Source organism: Calliphora vicina, chromosome 5 (genome assembly GCF_958450345.1).
Source record: "Calliphora vicina chromosome 5, idCalVici1.1, whole genome shotgun sequence".
NCBI lineage: Eukaryota > Metazoa > Arthropoda > Insecta > Diptera > Calliphoridae > Calliphora > Calliphora vicina.
In genome coordinates, this window is record NC_088784.1 from 109,032,424 (window position 1) to 109,051,365 (window position 18,942).

Consider the following 18,942-nt stretch of genomic DNA (forward strand, 5'->3'; position numbering starts at 1 on the left):
TTTAAGAAAAGTATTTTTACTACTATTTTTTAAAAAAACTAGTACACTCAGGTCTCGTTTTATGCGATAGATACGTTCCAAAAAAAATCGCATAAATGGAATTCGCATAAAACGATACTCTAGCTTCATATAAAAACTAATGATTCGTTCCAAAATTCTGAAAAACCGCATAAATTCAGATTTTAATTAAAAAATCAGAACAAAATCGCATAAAAAAATCAACAAAAAATGTATTCATTTAATTTACTTAAACAATAAAAACAAAATATGTATAAAAAAAAATAAACAAAAATATTTATAATTACAGAAAAAGTGAAAATGATCCAAAAAAATGAGCTAACACATTTTTTAAGGAAATTCTGTAAATATGCATGATTAATCTGAATCACTGAATAATTGTCTGCATCGGTTTGGAATTCGTTCAACGTCACTTACATCACTAGATGATATAAGCAGATTATCATCATATGGTAAAATATTATTTTCATCACTAGAATTAATCTAGTGAATAGGGTACGAAATCGAGATTTTTAGGAGCTTCAATCGCTTCTTTTCTTGCAAAATAATTTGTCATTAAACTTTGCGATTTTGAATTTTGAGTTGCTTATTGAACACTTGATATCCGGAAAATAGAAAATAGTCAGTCCGCGATGAATCTTTCATTCTCTTTCCGTATCTGAATCTATATAAAGAATTTGATTTTGTAAAAAAACAAAATATAACCATTATATCAGTGATGCAAAGTTGGTTTAATTTAGAAATGGTAAAAAGGTAAGGCCCTTAGGGGATCGGTTATGTCAATGAAGAATTAAAAAAAAACCTTTAAAAACCATCTAAAATTTCAAAATCTTTCAAAATTCTAAAAAAAAATTTAGTTTAAAAATCGCATAAATTTGAATCCGCATAAAAAAAATTCGCATAAAACGAGACCTGAGTGTATTTTGATACTATTTTTTTTTCAAAAGGTAGTATTCCAATACTATTTTCTTAAAAAGTAGTATTTCTACTACTATTTTTTTTAAAAAGTAGCATTTCTACTACTAAAGGTAGTATTTCTACTAATATTTTTCAAAAAAAGTAGTATTTCTACTAATTTTTTTAAAAAAAGTAGTATTTCTACTACTATTTTTAAAAAAAGTAGTATTTTTACTATCTTTTTAATAAGTAGTGTTTCTACTACTATTTTTCAAAAAAAGTAGTATTTCATTTCTACAAAAATTTTTTTTAAAAAAGTAGTATTTTAACTACCATTTTTTTAAGAAAAGTATTTTTACTACTATTATTTTAAAAAACTAGTATTTCTACTACTATTTTTTAAAAAATTATTTCTACTACTATTTTTAAAAAAAATTGTATTTTTACTACCTTTTTTAAAAAGTAATATTTTTACTACTATTTTCAATAAACTAGTATTTCTACTACCATTTTTTAAAAAAAGTAGTTTTTTACTACCATTTTTTTTTAAGAAAAGTATTTTTACTACTATTTTTTTAAAAAACTTGTATTTTTACTATTATTTTTTTTAAAAAAGTAGTATTCTACTATTATTTTTTTTTAAAAAGTAGTATTTCTACTACTATTTTTTTTAAAAAAAATAGTGGTTCCACTACTATTCTTTTAAAAAAGTAGTAATTTTTCTGCCTTTTTAAAAAGTAGTATTTCTACTACTATTTTTTTAAAAAGTAGTATTTATTTATTTTGATTTAATACAAAAGGGGAAATAGAAATAAATCGTATATTTTCATAAAAAAGGTATTATGTTTGTATTTTGAGTTGAGCCTCTATTCAAGTTAAAAATAATCAAATTGTTTTATTCAAATTTGGTTGTAGTATTTTGAGTTGATACTGTTTTGTTGATAAAATAATACAAACAAAAATATCGAGAAGTTTCAGAAAAATGGTTTTAAAATTTAAATCAAAAATAGATTTTTTTTGCAATAATTGCAAAAATTTTAAAGAAAAACAATGTAAATATATATACAGTGCACTCGCGGTAACGTGAACTAATTAAAACCAAGGCAGTTCATATTAGTGAAATTGTTGAAGTTAGCGATTGTCGTATTTCATGGAAACAATATAAAAATAACACGCTTGAACGTGAAATTCTTTTACTATTATTTTCGTTATTAAAATATAAAACGAAAATTATTGATTAAAATGCATTACAAAACAAAACGAGATCACGAGAAAATATACATTGAAATAAAATTTCATAGCAAATAAAATTACTCATTCGCTACCATACAAAAAAAATAATTTAGAGGATACAAGGACATTTTTTAAATAAGGGGATTCCCAAAACTTTAAAAATCGAATTTAATGTATGTATTTCAGTGTTTCAGTCAGCTTAGAAAACAAATGCAGCGAAAAAAAGTGTTCACGTTATAGAGCTTTCTGAGTTTGTTCACGTTACAGAGTAGTCAATGTAAACAAAAGCTTGTTCACGTTAGGCGGTGTTCACGTTAGACGGTGTTCACGTTACCGCGAGTGCACTGTACATATATGGAATTTGTTTACTATGATGTATTTGAATTTTCAAATTCTCTTAAAATGTAACCACAAACAGTTTTTTGTCTCTCCAGAACACTTAAAAGATTTTAATTTAATACAGTATTGTTGAACGAGTGCGATTAAATTATTTTGTTGAATATCACATTTTAATTTTGGATTTAGAAAAATTTGGCAACCAAAAGTGTTTCAGATATATCCAATTTGTTGTGGTACATTTGAGGGCAAAAAAGTACATTATTATAAACATATTGGTACATTTTGTAATTGTATCTAGTTTGCATTCCTGCTTTATTTATATGGGGCATTTCACGTCAAGTGAACCAACTTTTGAAATTGATGTCTTCCGATCGCGATGAAATTTGTTAGTTCTATTGGATAGTAATTCGGACACCATTTTTCAACAAGATCGGTCAAGAACTCTCTGAGTTATAGGAGGTCAAAATTTGACATTTTGGCCAAACAGGTGTTTTTTTTTATCCATATAACTTATTACCTATTGTTCTTAGCAAAATGTGTTCCAAATAGTTTAGATAGCTATTTATGCAATCTTTCGAAAAAAAAATTAAAAAAATTTAATAAAATATTTTTGATTTTTTTTTTTTAAATCAAAAATATTTTTGACTATTTTTTTTCAAAATGGGCCCTTTTTATTTTTTTTTTTTATTTTTTTTAAGAAAGCTTAGGTCTTTTCCTAAGCGACCTATATGGTCGCTTAGTGGGATGCGAGTAGGATATCTATCAAAATCAAAAACTTTGTTGACTTTTTTTAAAAAAATAGACTAATTTTTTTTTTTGCTCAGAAGAAAGCTTATGTGTTTTCCTTTAACACCCTTTTGGTCGCTTAGTGGGATGCGAGTGGGATATCTATAAAAAAAAATGTTTTGTAACTCAAGACATATAATTTTTTACTTGTTTTTGAAAAATCAAAAACCTTTTTGACTTTTTTTTTTCCAAAATTGACTCTTTTTTTATTAATTTTTTTTTTCTCAAAAGAAAGCTTAGGTCTTTTCCTTTAAAACCTTTTTGGTCGCTTAGTGGGATGCGAGTGGGATATCAATCAAAATAAATGTTTTGTAACTCAAGACAAAGGTTTTTAAATTTGCACTATTTTAATTTTTTTCATATTTGTGTGTAAACCTTAAAAATTAAACTTACGCAGAGAAACTAGACACATTAGCCTTTCCGATGGTATGTAACATACCCAACTAAAATTTCATAGCCTCGATACTGTAATACCCATAATATGTTAACCTCAGGAATAAAAATCACTTTTTTTCTATGGAAATGTTGAATAATTTAATTTTGTTATTTATTTGTAATAATAATTAATTTAATATATAATAATAATAATAATAATAATAATAATAATAATAATAATAATAATAATAATAATAATAATAATAATAATAATAATAATAATAATAATAATAATAAAAAGATGAATAATTTAGTAAAATTTAATCTTAATCACAATAGATCAATTTATATAATAATTATTTTTACACTTAATTTATGAAGTTTTTAAATTTTCAAATATCCATACTTTTATCCTCCTTATTTGTCACCTTTATTAGCTGCTTTTCATATCATCTCGCTGATAAAACTGAGTTATTAGAGATTTAGTATCGCACTCCAGTTTTTCCCTTCTTTTTGTTTGGGAGTGTGAGAATCCCATGCTCAGCAACCAATTGTTTAGCAATTCTTGCTTTTCGTTGAGACGTTCCAAACTCAGTCATTGTTTTTGCAGAACTCCATGTTCTTGGAGCAAGCGTGAGAAGTTGAATTCTTTCAGCTTCACTCTGTGACGTTTTGTATTTCTCTTTTATTTGTTCAAGAACTTCTACTGCATCCTTATGGTATTGGTTTCGACACTCATTCGTTGAATTTGAAAAGTTAGAATAACCATCATCATCATCAACAGTTCTGTCTTCATTCTCGGAATTACTTTCGTCTTCATCTGGAATAACTTCAACGCAAGGCTCATTACTATTCAAATTCGGTAATTCGTTCAACTTTCCGAGCTCTTTCCTGCATGATCCACAAATTTTCAATCGTTTTGACAGCGTAGGGAATTTTTTTAATAAGCCGTCGGAAATATTTCGCACATCTGATGATCTGTGCTTCATTTTGTTAAAGGGATTAAAACAAAAAGACGAATAAATTTCATTTTCAGCCTTAGCCTTTTTAGAAGTCGTAGACATTTTGAATTTTGTAAGTATTTATGTAAATAACACACGTTTTAACTTTAACGCTGTTTCTAAAAAACTGATTTCCGTATAACTTCGTATCGTATATATTTTCGTATTGTATATATACAATACGAAAACAAAAAAACACAGCTGAACCAAGGCGAATTCATACAAGGTGGTGTCAGTTCTACAAAAACAACGATTGGTCTTAACAAATGTCAAAAAACCAAAATGAAAAATTTAACAAATAAGTACCTATTTAAACTTAATATAGTGTAGATAATTGAATAGTGAGGGCTTTACTTATTTATGTAAACAATAAATATTTTGTTAATAAGCTTAGAATATGTAGATAATTAAAAATAAAAACAAGCTTTGACAGTTGTTAGAACCAAAAAGCGAAAAAAAATTATCAGCTGTTTGACTGACTCCACCTTGTATAAATTCGCCTTGAGCTGAACTTTATATATAACTATGTGTAGATCAGTGATGTTCAAAAATAAAAATGAAGATATTTGGTGAAAGAGCTACCCAGCAAACATAATGTCAAACACTTAAAATAATAACAAAATGAAGAAAGTTTAAATTTAGAATTTTTGTCAAATAAAACCAATTTATTAAATGAATATAATTTAAATTTTAAGGAAATGAAAGAATATACATTATACGGCCGAAATACTTTAAAATTTTTTATTTATTTTTAACTTTGTTTTTTTGTGTTCAATTGTAATTGAAACGCGTGTGTTTGCTATGCTTCATCCAAAAACCAACCAACAACTGTAGATATTTACATATGTGTTTGTTGTTCTCTTTTGTATATACATATTTTGTTATATACAGCAACAACTGTTTTCATTGATATTGTGTTTATGTTGTTGTAGTTGTTGTTATAGAGTTTGTGTATATTATAAACAAAATAAAAACTGCTGATTAGTGTGTTTGATTATTACTCGCTCTGCACTCTGCTCAAATCAGCTGTTCTAAAGAGTATTAATCATATGGTTTTTTACATGCACACTCCAACACACACACACACTCAACACAAACACATGAATATTGTTTTTGTTTTTGAAAAAAGTGCAAGTAGCTGGGAGAGTGTTTTTCTGTTTTGTTTTCATATGAGAATTTCGTTTTATTTGTTGTATCCGTATCTATTGGATTGATTTTGAAAATAACAAAAAAGGAAAAGGAAGGCAACAAAAACACAACAGAGAGTGTGTGGATTGTGGAAAGTAAACAAATGAATGACGAAGCATTAAAATTAAAGTGGAATTTAGACATGATAAATGCATTCAATATTTATTTATTTATTTACTTGTATTAAAAATTGAGTCGAATTTAATAAGTAAAATTAAATTTCAAAATAAAAATCCAAATGCTCTCTCTTACTCTTCTATGTAGTTAGAGATACATATACATATTTTATATAAACATAAAACTAATTTGAACTTGTTTATTTAATTAACATGAATATGTAGTACATATACCTACATATGTATTTTATCATAATTTTTGTTTAAAAATCCTTCAAATAGTTTTATAAAATTTTGCTGTAACAGTAAATGATCATGACAGCAAATTTAAAAATATATTTCCGACTTTGTGTTTTACTTATATTTTTCATTTATTTGTTTGTTATTTCTATTAATTTGTTTATATCTACATATTGTACTCTTTCTATGCATTATGTAGTACATATGAGAACTCAACGAATTTATTATTTTGTTTATATGTATATACAATAACAATAACAACAACAACAAATACATATAATTTATAAACAAATTGTTGTTGGTTCAGTGTCGTAGTCACACTGAGGATCAGCTGATTTTGAGGTTTTGGTGTCAATGCCTTTGAAAATAAATAGAGAGAAGCAAAAACTTTTTAAGACATAAATACCTGAATGTTTGTTTTCGTTCTTATACGAATAGTAAAATAATAATATACCTACTATTTACTAGGGTATTCATTCGACTAATGATCGTTCGATTAATCGAATAATTTCTTACGAATAATTATTCGAACAATTTAAAAATGGCCATTTTCGAATAACGAATAATTCGAACAATTTTATGTAGAATAATCGAATAAAACGAATAAATGTTCATATATATTTAAATTTATTAAATTGCTTAAAATTTTTCATAATTTCAAATTTAAATAAGTAATAATGACTCACAAAAATTGTATTGTTTCTGAAATTCGACAAATAACTAAAGACAAAGGAACTTTCGGTCACTGTAGATGAGTGTTCCGATAGCTCCTTCTATAAATATATAAATAATACTGCAAGAAGTTACAATTCTAAAAACAAATCTTTCAAAATGTTTAACTTTGGACTTAAACCAATAAAAATAAAAGGTACGGAATAAAATATTTGTTATTTAGCTGGCGAAATATTTGAAGAATCGCAATTAATCATCAAAATATTTACTTAGATTAAAGTGGAGTTGAATGTGATGAAGAATGTGATTTTGAAACGGTCGTCGAAAGTGATATTGAGGATGACATTTATAATGATTACATTGAAATAGATGAAGGCCATGATCTTAAAATATATGTACATATATAAGTGATGTGATTAACCGCATACGTTAGTGTTGCAAAATATTTAATAAATCGAATGATAAACACTAATATTGCAAACTAACGTTTTGTTGCAAGAAAAGCATGGTTTTGAACATTGTTGAACATCTTTGTCTAACATGGCAATAAACTTTTTGCGTATTTGTAAATGTGTCAATCATGCACTGCCTGACTTCAAATTAGCCACGTTCACTGACAATGATATCAAACAGATTCCCTTTATTGTATAATTTCCCACTTTATAAAGCAAAGAGTTGGCAACGTTGATAGAGCTTGATGTATGTATAATACAATTTGTTATAAATTAGTTACTCAATTTAAAACCCGAATTAATGAACGACATAACAAAGTCCTTAATACGTTTATATTGTATTTGAATTCAGGATCATGTCCAACTAGCTCAAATTTTTTAAAGCATAGCTCCAAAACGGTTAGAATATTTCTAATGAAAATTTAATGATGGAATTTGTTTTCGAATGTATTTTAACATTATCAATACTTGAATTGTTAACTTAAACGTTATTTTTTGTTATTCTTTAACAATAAAATATTAAAAATTAATTATTCAAATAATTCGATTAATTTTAAACGTGTGATCGAATTATTCGAACAAGTTAAAATCTCTTATTCGAATTATTCGTTTTATTCGAACAAGAGAAAAATCGAATAATTCGAATACCCTACTATTTACACTAGTGATCATTATAATAAGGGCATATTTTTTTATGAAAATTTTTTTGAGTGAAAATTCCAATAAAATCGGATAAAGTTTTAACTATATTAGATAGGCTAAAAATTGGAATTTTGTCCGTTAAAAATAAAATTAATTTTGTTTAACACAATCTATACAGATTTATATTTCTGTAAAGATACCTATGTATATCGATTAGTAAAATTTCGAGTTAGGTATTACAAATTCCTCCGTCCATGATGTGTCCCAAGGAAAATTTAAGATAACAAAATTGTAAATTTTATACATACTGCTGGAATATTTTTACCTTCTTTAGATTCAAAAATAAAAAATTTTACAATACTGAATAATGTTTGAAGTTAACCCTTATATTCCTTTAGGACCAAAATTACCCAAAACAACATTTTTGCCAATTTTGTGCTAATTTTAACTGCAAGGAATATTTCTTAGAAGTTTTATGAAAATCAGCTCCTAGAGCCAAATATGATTAAGCGACATTTTCTAATTTTTTTTATTGCAAAAATTAAAATTTGATGGACCGACTGATGTTTTAGCGTTCTCAGAATATCAAATACCTAGAGCCAAATATGATTAAGCGACATTTTCTAATTTTTTTATTGCAAAAATTAAAATTTTATGGACCGACTGATGTTTTAGCGTTCTCAGAGTATATTAAAATTGTTAATAACTTCAAAATTATAGGGGGTAAGATTTTATCGTACAGTAAACGAATTTTATCGTAAGCGACATACAGTGGTATAGACAAAAAAGAGGGAAATAAATCTGTAACTTATAAATGGTTAGATTGATTTGAATGAAATTTCACATGCGCAAAGAAAAAGTGTTGTAGAGTTTAAGTTTTAAACCTGGACTTCATGGGCCCACCAGGGCCGCGACGAAGGGTCCTCGGAATTATTTAAAAATAATGACTAGGTCCAAAGTTATATGCATTTGAATTTAAACAATTTTAAAAAGTCAAATTTTTTGGAAAAAAATAACTTTTTTTCTTTTTAAGTCATCGGAAAAAATTTCTAAGAGAATGTATAAGGAATTTATACTTTCTGAAAGCTAAGTTTTCATAAAATATTTAAAATGAAAAAAAAAATTTAAAAATTATTGTTACCGAAGGACCAGGTCTGTTCAAATAATGTTTATTTTTTATGTAAAATTAAACTTTAGGGCAAAAATTCTCAAATCGCATATTCGATATCAAAATATAGTAACCGATTTTAGGTGGCCCAATATGTTTCAAAATATTTTGTAAAGGGTTCCGATAACCCCGACCCTTGTATCGATATTATAGCCAAAAAACTAAAAATTTCCATTTTTGGAATTGTTCAACACTTTTTTTGGGAATTGCGGGATTGCTGATAATAAATTTCAAAATCCGTTTTTATTTTTCCATTTTAAATAGAAAAATCTATATAACTAGAGACGTGTTAAAAATTATAAAATTTGTTTAACAAATAACCTATGTTGCTGTTACTATTTATATACACAGTACCATCTTTTAGTATTTTCATGAATTATCTATGTAACAAACAAAACTACAATTTTCTATTTCTAGAGATTTTAGCAGCTTTAATGTTAATGTTGGCAGCAATATTAATAACAGCGTGAACATGTTTATACACATATGAATTTTGAAAGCAACAGTTAGAGAGCGTTAAGTTCAAATCGTTAATGTAACTTCGTAACAATATTTTTCATAAATTTTGCTTTGAATTTGATCCTTTTGCAAAACTGTTTTTGCTAATTATTTATTAAGTTAAGTATCAGAAGGCAGAATTTAGCAAAAGTGAAATATTTTAAACTATTTATTTAACCCTCTAACCCGCAAGAATGCCTCAAGGCATGCATTAGTCCCTGTCCACACTGTGAAACATTTGCTGCAAAACATTTGAGTTTGTTGATGAAAGGGGAAAGAGGAATGAAAAAGGGAACTTTGTTTCATGTACATGAAGGTTTTGTTGAGTATGTCATCCACATTTATTCGTTCGTATTCGTACTGTACAGAAATGTCAAAAACTGAAAAGCAAAAACTTCACTGTGTGGACACGAATGCAGTTTCAAAAGAGAATTTAAAAATGTTTTGCAGCAAATGTTTCACAGTGTGGACCGGGACTTACAAAACCCCAATTATCTCAAAAAATAATTATATTTTTTTTTTTTTTATTTAACTGTGACTTTAGTTACAGATTTGTTAATATTTCCCTCGAAGGTCGAAATGCATTCTGACTTTTAGTTTTTGTTCTGTCAGCTGTTTTGTGAGTGATGTCATAATTTTAGCACGTGAAATTTTGTGTGTCATTTTTTTTTCTAAGCAAAGTTTTATTAACTTTTAGTTGCCTGATCTATTTGGAATATTTTTTTTAATTCTTTTTCATTAGTTAAACAGGCAAAAATGCCATGAGGCATTCTTCACCCTTTTGCACCTGGTTCCTAAACTTAATTTGCAAATTAGTTTTCGATGACTGTTCTGAGTTTATTGGGTCATAATTACCCTAAAAAAAATTATTCGACAACTTTTTTAAAGTTTTCGCGTTAGAGGTTAAAGAATTATATGATTAATTATTGCTAATGCAGAAATTGAAAGGCAGACATTTTTCTCATTCTCTTTTGAACTAACCTTAACCTGTGTAATACACACTCTACCTCTTGAACCCCTCGCCCACAATCTTCGTCTGTCTGCCTTTCAATTTCTACATTGTAAAAGGGGACTTTTGTGCACTTTGTTCATGTTCTAACATGTATTTAATTTAAACTAAAATTTTGCCCGATTTTCGTCAAAATACTGCTCAAACAGTATTGCGTGAGGACATTTGTATGGGGGTTAGGTGAAATCATGTACCGATATTGCACATTTTCAATGCCAAACAAACCTTATCAACAGAGAATATTCTTATAAAATTTCAGCTAGCTCCATTCGTTTGGGCCCTATCGTGTTTTTAACAGACAGACGGACGGACATAACTAGATCGTATTAGAATTTCTTAGGATATATATTTTAGTGGGTCTGCGATGAATATTTCGATGTGTTACAAACGGAATGACAAATCAATATATCCCCAAACTTTTTGGATGCTGCTTATAAAAAGTGGACATGGCAGACTTTGCTTCTATAACCCTCAAATATAAAAATAAATAAATATAACTGATTGATTGTCCTTAATACAAACAAAATAATTACTACATTTTCAAACTACAATATTCCAAAACTATTGCTGCTACCAACTGCTAATTTTTTCAAGTTGACATTTGTCCAAATGTAGGCAAATGTCAGTTGAATATCATCACAGGATTTTTGCAGAGCGCAGATGAAAAAGTCAGCTGGAAATTGTATTTGAAACTAAAATTCAATATTTTTCAAAACGCCTCTCTAAACCTGTATTTAATAGGTTTAACAAAGTATCCCCCTCTCACAGTGTTTTGCTGACCACATCTGTATTTTCATAGGAATTGGTTTAGTAGTAGAGTTTTGTTTTGTTGCGTTTCGATTCGTTTTGTTTTGTTTGGTTTGATTCTGTTTTGTTTTGTTTATACTCGTGTACATGTAAACATAAACAACTTTTTTATCATGTGTTTGAGTTGTGTTTCTGGTTTCTGGGGTTTGATATAAAATGAACAAAAAAAACAGCAAAAATAACAAAAACCACAGCGAAACATAAATCAGGTTCAAAAGTTATCTGGTGTTTAGAACTACAATTTATATATGTACAACAAATTTCAAGATACTACTTATTAAAAGTATATAAAACTCATACATAAAAGTATGTATCTATGTGTCATTTTACATATGTCTACACATACATTTGTATTCAGACAATCCATGCCAACTGATTACGACCACAAATAAAACTATAATTTTTTATATTCCACCATCATCATCATATGGTTGGATGTAGTTCTTGTTGTTATTATGTTCCGTCTGTCCAGTTAATATTTTTTTTTATTTTTTTTTGAATTTTTCTTTTCCTTTTCGAATTTTAGACCCAAAAAGAAAAAGTAAAATCTCTGAGTAAGTGCTCTTTTCTCAACAGTATGTGTACAAAAGTGTTTTATTATTGAACACACAACAAAAACAAAACTGAAAAATAATCATAAACATTCGTTCCAACCATCCGTTCATCCATCGATCGAATGTACAAACGGACATCCATACAAATATCTACCACGTACAGTGGCGGTCAAAACACATTACACAAAAATTGCTTTTATACATATTATTTCTACACGCAGAGAAAAAATATAGTTGGGCATGGTTACTGTAACCATTTCAATATTGTTACAAGTTTTTTAACTATATTATAGTCACAGTAACTATTTACATGATTGTGGTAACCATAATATGGTTACAGTAAACAAGTATATGTTTGTGACAACCATTCATATGATGAGGGCCTTATCATATTATGTTGCTCTCGGCTTAAGGCTTATCATAATCTGAGAACTACATATTATGATAAAATTATTCATCATAAATATGGTTGTCACAAACATATACTTGTTTACTGCAACCATATACATATATGGTTGATACAATCATGTGAATCATAAATTAACCATATTATGGTTACCATAATCATGTAAATAGTTACTGTGACTATAATATTGTTAAAAATCTTGTAAATTTTGTCTGATATGTTTTAATCGATACTGTATGGATGGATTGATGGATGAATGTGTGAGTTTGAACATTGTACGTTATACAAATGTTGTAGTAATATTTATTTTGTTTAAAGTTGGATACGAAATTCTGTATAATAAAATCCAAATGTTTTGAATTGTCAGCTGGTTAAATGTTGTTGTATTATAAATAAAAATGAATATATTGGATACAAAACAATATGTTCGCATACTCTTTATGTACGAGCATCTACATGTGTATATAATAAAACAATTATAGTACATATGAACATGTTTATGTATATATGTATTTACATACATATGTATGTATATACTTTTATGTACATAATTGTTTGTCTGAGTGTAGTTGGTAGTTTGGCCGTTTGGTCTCATTTACTTACATTTTACATCCATACGATAGATAGATGAATGGATGGATGTGTGAATAATGACGAGGATGAAAACGAAGACGAAGACTATTGAAACGACGTTGTTGGCGATCAGATTTGGCAAAAGTGTACAAATTCAAAGACATATTAAAAGTTCTAGATTTCTTGTGCTTTATGATCGATTTGCTATGATCTACAAAATCAGAAAAGAACTATATGAGAACTGACTATGAGGGAAATCAACAATTTTGGAGAATCGTTGAAACTTTATTCAGATGTGATGTATTTCGTTTGGGTTTCAAAATGGTAGATCGGTAGATCATAGAAAAAAAAACTGAGAATCCGAAATCTGAATATTTAAAAATATGCTTTGAAACTTACAACTTACTTATGTACCGATCTTTTCAAATTTGGTAGGTTCTTTTTTAGGTTCTTAAAAACCTTGTTTATGTCCAATTTCATCACCATATTCATTATTATAAGACAATTATGAATGTTCAAGTAATTTTCTAAGGGGGCCTTGTATGGGAACTAGGAACAAATATTGTCCGATTTACGCCATACATTACAGTATAATTTCTGAGTATTTAGAACTAATTTGTGCAACATTTTTATCAGGATTGCCGCATAATCAACATATTTATGACTGCTCAAATAGTATAAATGTACCCCCGACATTTGTATGGGGGCTGAGTGAAATCTTGGACCGAGTATTTGTGGAATAGCTAGCTCCTATCGTTTTGGCCCTATCATGTTTTCAACAGACAGACGGACATATCTAGAGGTAAGGTTTCCAGGCAGCCGCGAAGTAAAGAAAAGAAGAGCAGCTCACGTGGGTCCAAGCAATAGGTCCCTTTGTAGAAAATCAGAAATAGAGGGAGAGATAGAAATGAAAAGAGATAAGGGGAAGATTGAAAAATTAATAGGAAGATGTCCGATGAAAGAGAGAGGGAGGAGATTTTTAAAATTGCGTACCAATCAGTTGGCTGTTATTAGGTCACTCTAAGGTAATCCCCATGTCTGATCTTTTTAACCAATTACTACTCCTTATAAAGGTATTAATGCCCTCTAGCCTCTTATTCGAGACCTCAGAAAGACTATTTAGGGAACGATGTCCCAGAAACCTTAAGTGTAGATCTCCTAATGCCGGACAGTGACAAAGAAGATGAAAAATGCTCTCAACCTCCTCCTCGTTTTGACAACTTCTGCAGAAGTCGTTGTAGGGCAAGCCAAGTCTCCTTGCGTGGTTGCCAACGGACATAGCTAGATCGTCTTAGAATCTTATGAGGACCCAGAATATATAGTTTTGTGAGTCTGCGATCAATATTTAGATGTGCTACAAACGGAATGACAAAATCAAAGAGCGTTATGCTTCGATCGAAACAAAAGCGGATGAGGCGACATCTTCATTCTAAATAGTTTTTAACAGGTATTGCAACATTTTTCCGAGTGTTGTTTTGATGGAATATTATAGTTTCATGCCTGGCCGCAGATTTCAGCAGCTCATAATAATAATTAAGATAAACATCAAATATTAATGTACAAATTTGATAGTCATTATATTGCCGCAGGTCCAACGTTGTTGAGTTCCATCAGATCTCCAGTAAAACTTCTTCGTGGACATTTAGGTGGCCGATTATCTATTCGACACGACCATTTAAACAGAGTTGCAGTTCATATTCCCTGGTTTGTACGAATACGATTCAATCTGGCCCACAAAAGTCTAGCAAGATCAGATCCTGGCGGCATTGTCCATGGTTGTTGGAATTGAATAGAACATCATGAGATATTATGTTACACTTTTTCTTTCCACAGGGTTTGGCCATTAAAACACATCCGCTTTAATGAATGGATATTTCGAGATTTATGTCAATAGAAATATCAGTGAATTCGTGAATCGGCAGATTTGGGTTGGATATAATTTTATCCTAGAAAACTAAAGTGAGAATAGAATAGAATCGAGAAATTTGATTGTATTGATTTTTTATAACTGAAATCGTAAATTAATTTCTACTCAAAAGTACCAATAAAAAGTATTATTGGGGAAAAAACCTACATGCAAAAATCAAAATTTGTAATTATCGTCTCTGGCGTTGATAATGGATGATGGTTGCTGATTGTTAGTGCGCTCTTTATGGGCGAAGAGTGTGTTAAGTAAGTTAGTCAGTGAGTGAGTAAGTGAGTGCGCGGATCTAAGTGTGTAGTAGTAAGCGTGTGTACTAAATGTGCGATAATGTGCTGTCGTCGTCGTTGTCGTATCTTGCATTATACCAGCAGTACTCGTTTTTGCTGTGGTGCAGTGCTGTAAAAAGTAGGGTAGGTAGGGTAGGATCTTGTAGATTTGAACGTCTATTTTTTTGTTTTGTTGTTATTTTCTGTCGTAATGGAAGTGTGTTGTTGTTGTTGTTATATTTAACTTACATATTATACTAAATATGTTCAGATGTATGTAAGTTTGTGTCCATGGTTTCATTACTTACACTTAGAAAATTAATGACCTTCAATTAAAACACTATTAGCTAATGGAATTTAGTGTATTGTGAATGGTATTATTTGATTTCATTGAATTGATAATGCTTTTTCTAAGGCTTACTAACAAAATTTTAATATATTACGAACGTGTATGAATCAGGAACTTACAAAAATAAGTTTTCCCATTCCTAGATATTTGATAGGAGAAGACTAACAGTTCCATTACAAGCTGTATGAAAATCATAATTTTTTAGTAAGATCGGTCATTATTTGTTTATTTTAAAGTTGGGTCAAAGGTTAAGTTTTTTAAAATTTTAAAGAAAATAAATTATTTCGTAATGAGGGCGAATTAATTTTTGAACCTTCTTCTAAATTCTATCATATTTGGAATACATGTTTTACATGGCCATATATGGCGTATCTTTTGAACGCAGTTTTTGTTTTTAATACCTTATATGTCATTTTGAAGGGTACATATCTGTCATTTATTCTCACTTAGTTATTGAACATTATAGTGTAAAAAAAAAGTTTTTTTGCTTCGAAAATGTAGAATTTTGTGCCAACAATTTGAAAAAAGTGACGCTGATGTACAACGATTGATCACCAAAGCTAATGGAGAATGTGTTCCATCGGTTTTAACATGCAAAAGATGGTTTGTGTGATTCAGAAGTGATGATCTTGACACAGAAGACAAAGATCACCCAAGCCAGCCAAAAAAGTTTGAAGACCAAAAATTGGAAATTGTAAAACGTAAGAAGAGCTTCCAAAAACATTGGGAGCTACTCAAGCAGCAAACGGTTGTGGGCAGCAGGATTCATCCAAAAACAGGGAAATTGGGTACCATACGAATTGAAGCCGAGAGACCTTGAATGATGATTTTGTATGTCTGAAATGCTGCTTGAATGCTATACAAGAAAATCATTTTTGCACCGAATCAATACTTACCGGGAATTCCCGGTACAAATTTCCCTGGAATTTTGTCAATTTTTCACTACACGATTCCCGGGATTTTTAGTCGGGAATCCCGGGAATTAAAAACTGACCAAAATACAAAGAAAACAAGTTAAAACTCTATTTTTTTCACCAAAAAACAGTGAACAGGTTTTTACAGTTTTTTACTTATACATATATCGGCAATAATAGACCGCTTATTATTATTACTTATTTGGGGTTTTTCGTATGAAAATTTAAAAAGTGAATTCATTATTTATAGAATTTATTTCTTATTTAATCATTATAATTTCTTTAAATTTCTTCTTCAAATCCATAACAAAATAGCTTCAAAAATTTATTAAATGATTAAATTGTTCTTCAATTCAGATCTATTACAAAAAGGCTTAAGACAATTTTTTCGATTAATTTTGTAAATGATTTAATTTAACAAAAATTTAATCATTAAAAGTTTGAATAAATTCTGTTATTAATTAACTTTAAAATTAATTCAGTTTAAACAAAGGCTTTGGAATGAATCTAAAGAATTAGATATTAGGAATGGATTTATGGAATGAAAGGCTGATATTCTTTAATTAAGATTTTAGTGAATTAAGCACAAATTTTATTAATTAATTCGAAGCTCTGATATTTAATAATTATAACACTAAGTTTTTATATGAAATTTGGCTATAATATTCCTAATTTACAGTATCATTATATATTTCGTGAATAGCCGGGTACCCGGGAATGTAGAAAAAAATTTCCCAATTCCCGGGAATCAAAAAAGGTCGGGAAATTAAAAACCCTAATTGCAATACCTGTTAAAAACTATTTAGAAAGAACAGGTTTTGGATGTTTTGCCTCGACCGCCTTATAGTCAAGCGTATCCTCTAGGATACGCTTGACTTTGGAAAAGTGTATCCAATATTGGCTTGATTTGTGCTTGGCCTCAAAAGATGAGCAGTTCTTTTGGTTTGGAATACACATTTTGTCAGAAAGATGAGAAAAGGTCATAGGTAATATAATGGTCAAAACATTGAATAAATTTATAGTGTACACAAGTTTCAAAACAAAAGCTAAACATTTTTAAAAATCGCGCCTTTTTAAGTCATATGTCCAATAGTTCTTATGACTATGTCTGATATATTGATATCACATGTCTGTGGGATTAACTGCAGACTTCGAAAAGCCTATTTCAATCAACATACGGACATCGCTATATTGTCTCTCTTCTATCTATAAGTTATGAGAGTTTCGCTAATGAATAGCATATTTTAAATATCCTTATCTCTAAGGATGAAGGCTATAGAAATTGTGATTTTTCCGAAGTTCCCAAAAAATTTAAATGTATGTATTAGAAAATAAGTTGATCTTAGGAGAACTTAATGAAACAGTTCAAATTTAACCCTCAATTATAAAATTGTTAACGAGATTTGTCAAAAACCATTTCTTTCACTGTATATTTTTACTCCTCTATATGTAAATTTAGTACGTACCCCAATTGTTGTATATAATAAATATGTATATTATAAATAATAAAAAAAATCGACTTAAACTTTACAAGCATATAAACTCATAGTAAATATAAATTTACAATATGCATTTACAAGCATGTGCATATAATCTTTACATACTTAGTTACAGACATACAGACATATGTATGTGATCAAAAGTAAATATGTAATATTTATATAGCTGCAAATGTCTGATATGGATACTCGACAAGTAAAAAAAAAAAAAAATAACAAATAAGTTTATTTTATTTTCAAAAACAATCTGGCTTTATTTTTTCCTTATTATTTGTTTGCTTTCAATACTCTCTCGTATTCGTACTTAAAAGCAAAAAAGTGGAACCATTTATGTTTGTACGACACAAATGGGAACAAATGAACCGAACAAATACAACAACATCAAGTAAAACTGAAGGAGAAAACAACAACCAATAATATGAGACATAATTTTTATGACTCTGGGTGTCCTATTAAAACTGTGCCGTTCCACAACAAATAAACAAAACAACCAAAAAAAAAAAACCAACCAACAAAATTAAATAAACAAATGAATAAGAAGTATTTAAATGGACAAATAAATAAATAAATAAATCATGTCAGAAATATAAAAATTAACAAATAAAAAAATTTGTTTCTTTAGAATTTCTCATAAAAATTTTCATATTCTTGTTTAAAAATTACAGTTAGAGTTACACAGCCAGCCATACAAATGTGAGCTTAAGTGTCTGCAAGTTTGTCTCACTGTCGTATGACTAACATTTAAAAGACCTCAACACTGCAGAAGATTTTTATGATGACTGTCGCCGAAATGAAAGGAAAAAAATATAAAACTGAAACTACAAAACTCCAAAGTTTCAAGCACAAACATTTACTATACATATATTTAAACACACACACTTGCATTCACCCTGCAGTTCATGGAACTAGTACCTAGCCCAACAATCCACTCAATCATTAATTAAATTAAGAAATCCAAATTATGATTGAACAAATTGAAATTCAGAATAGCAAATTAATATTGAGAAACCCCCCAA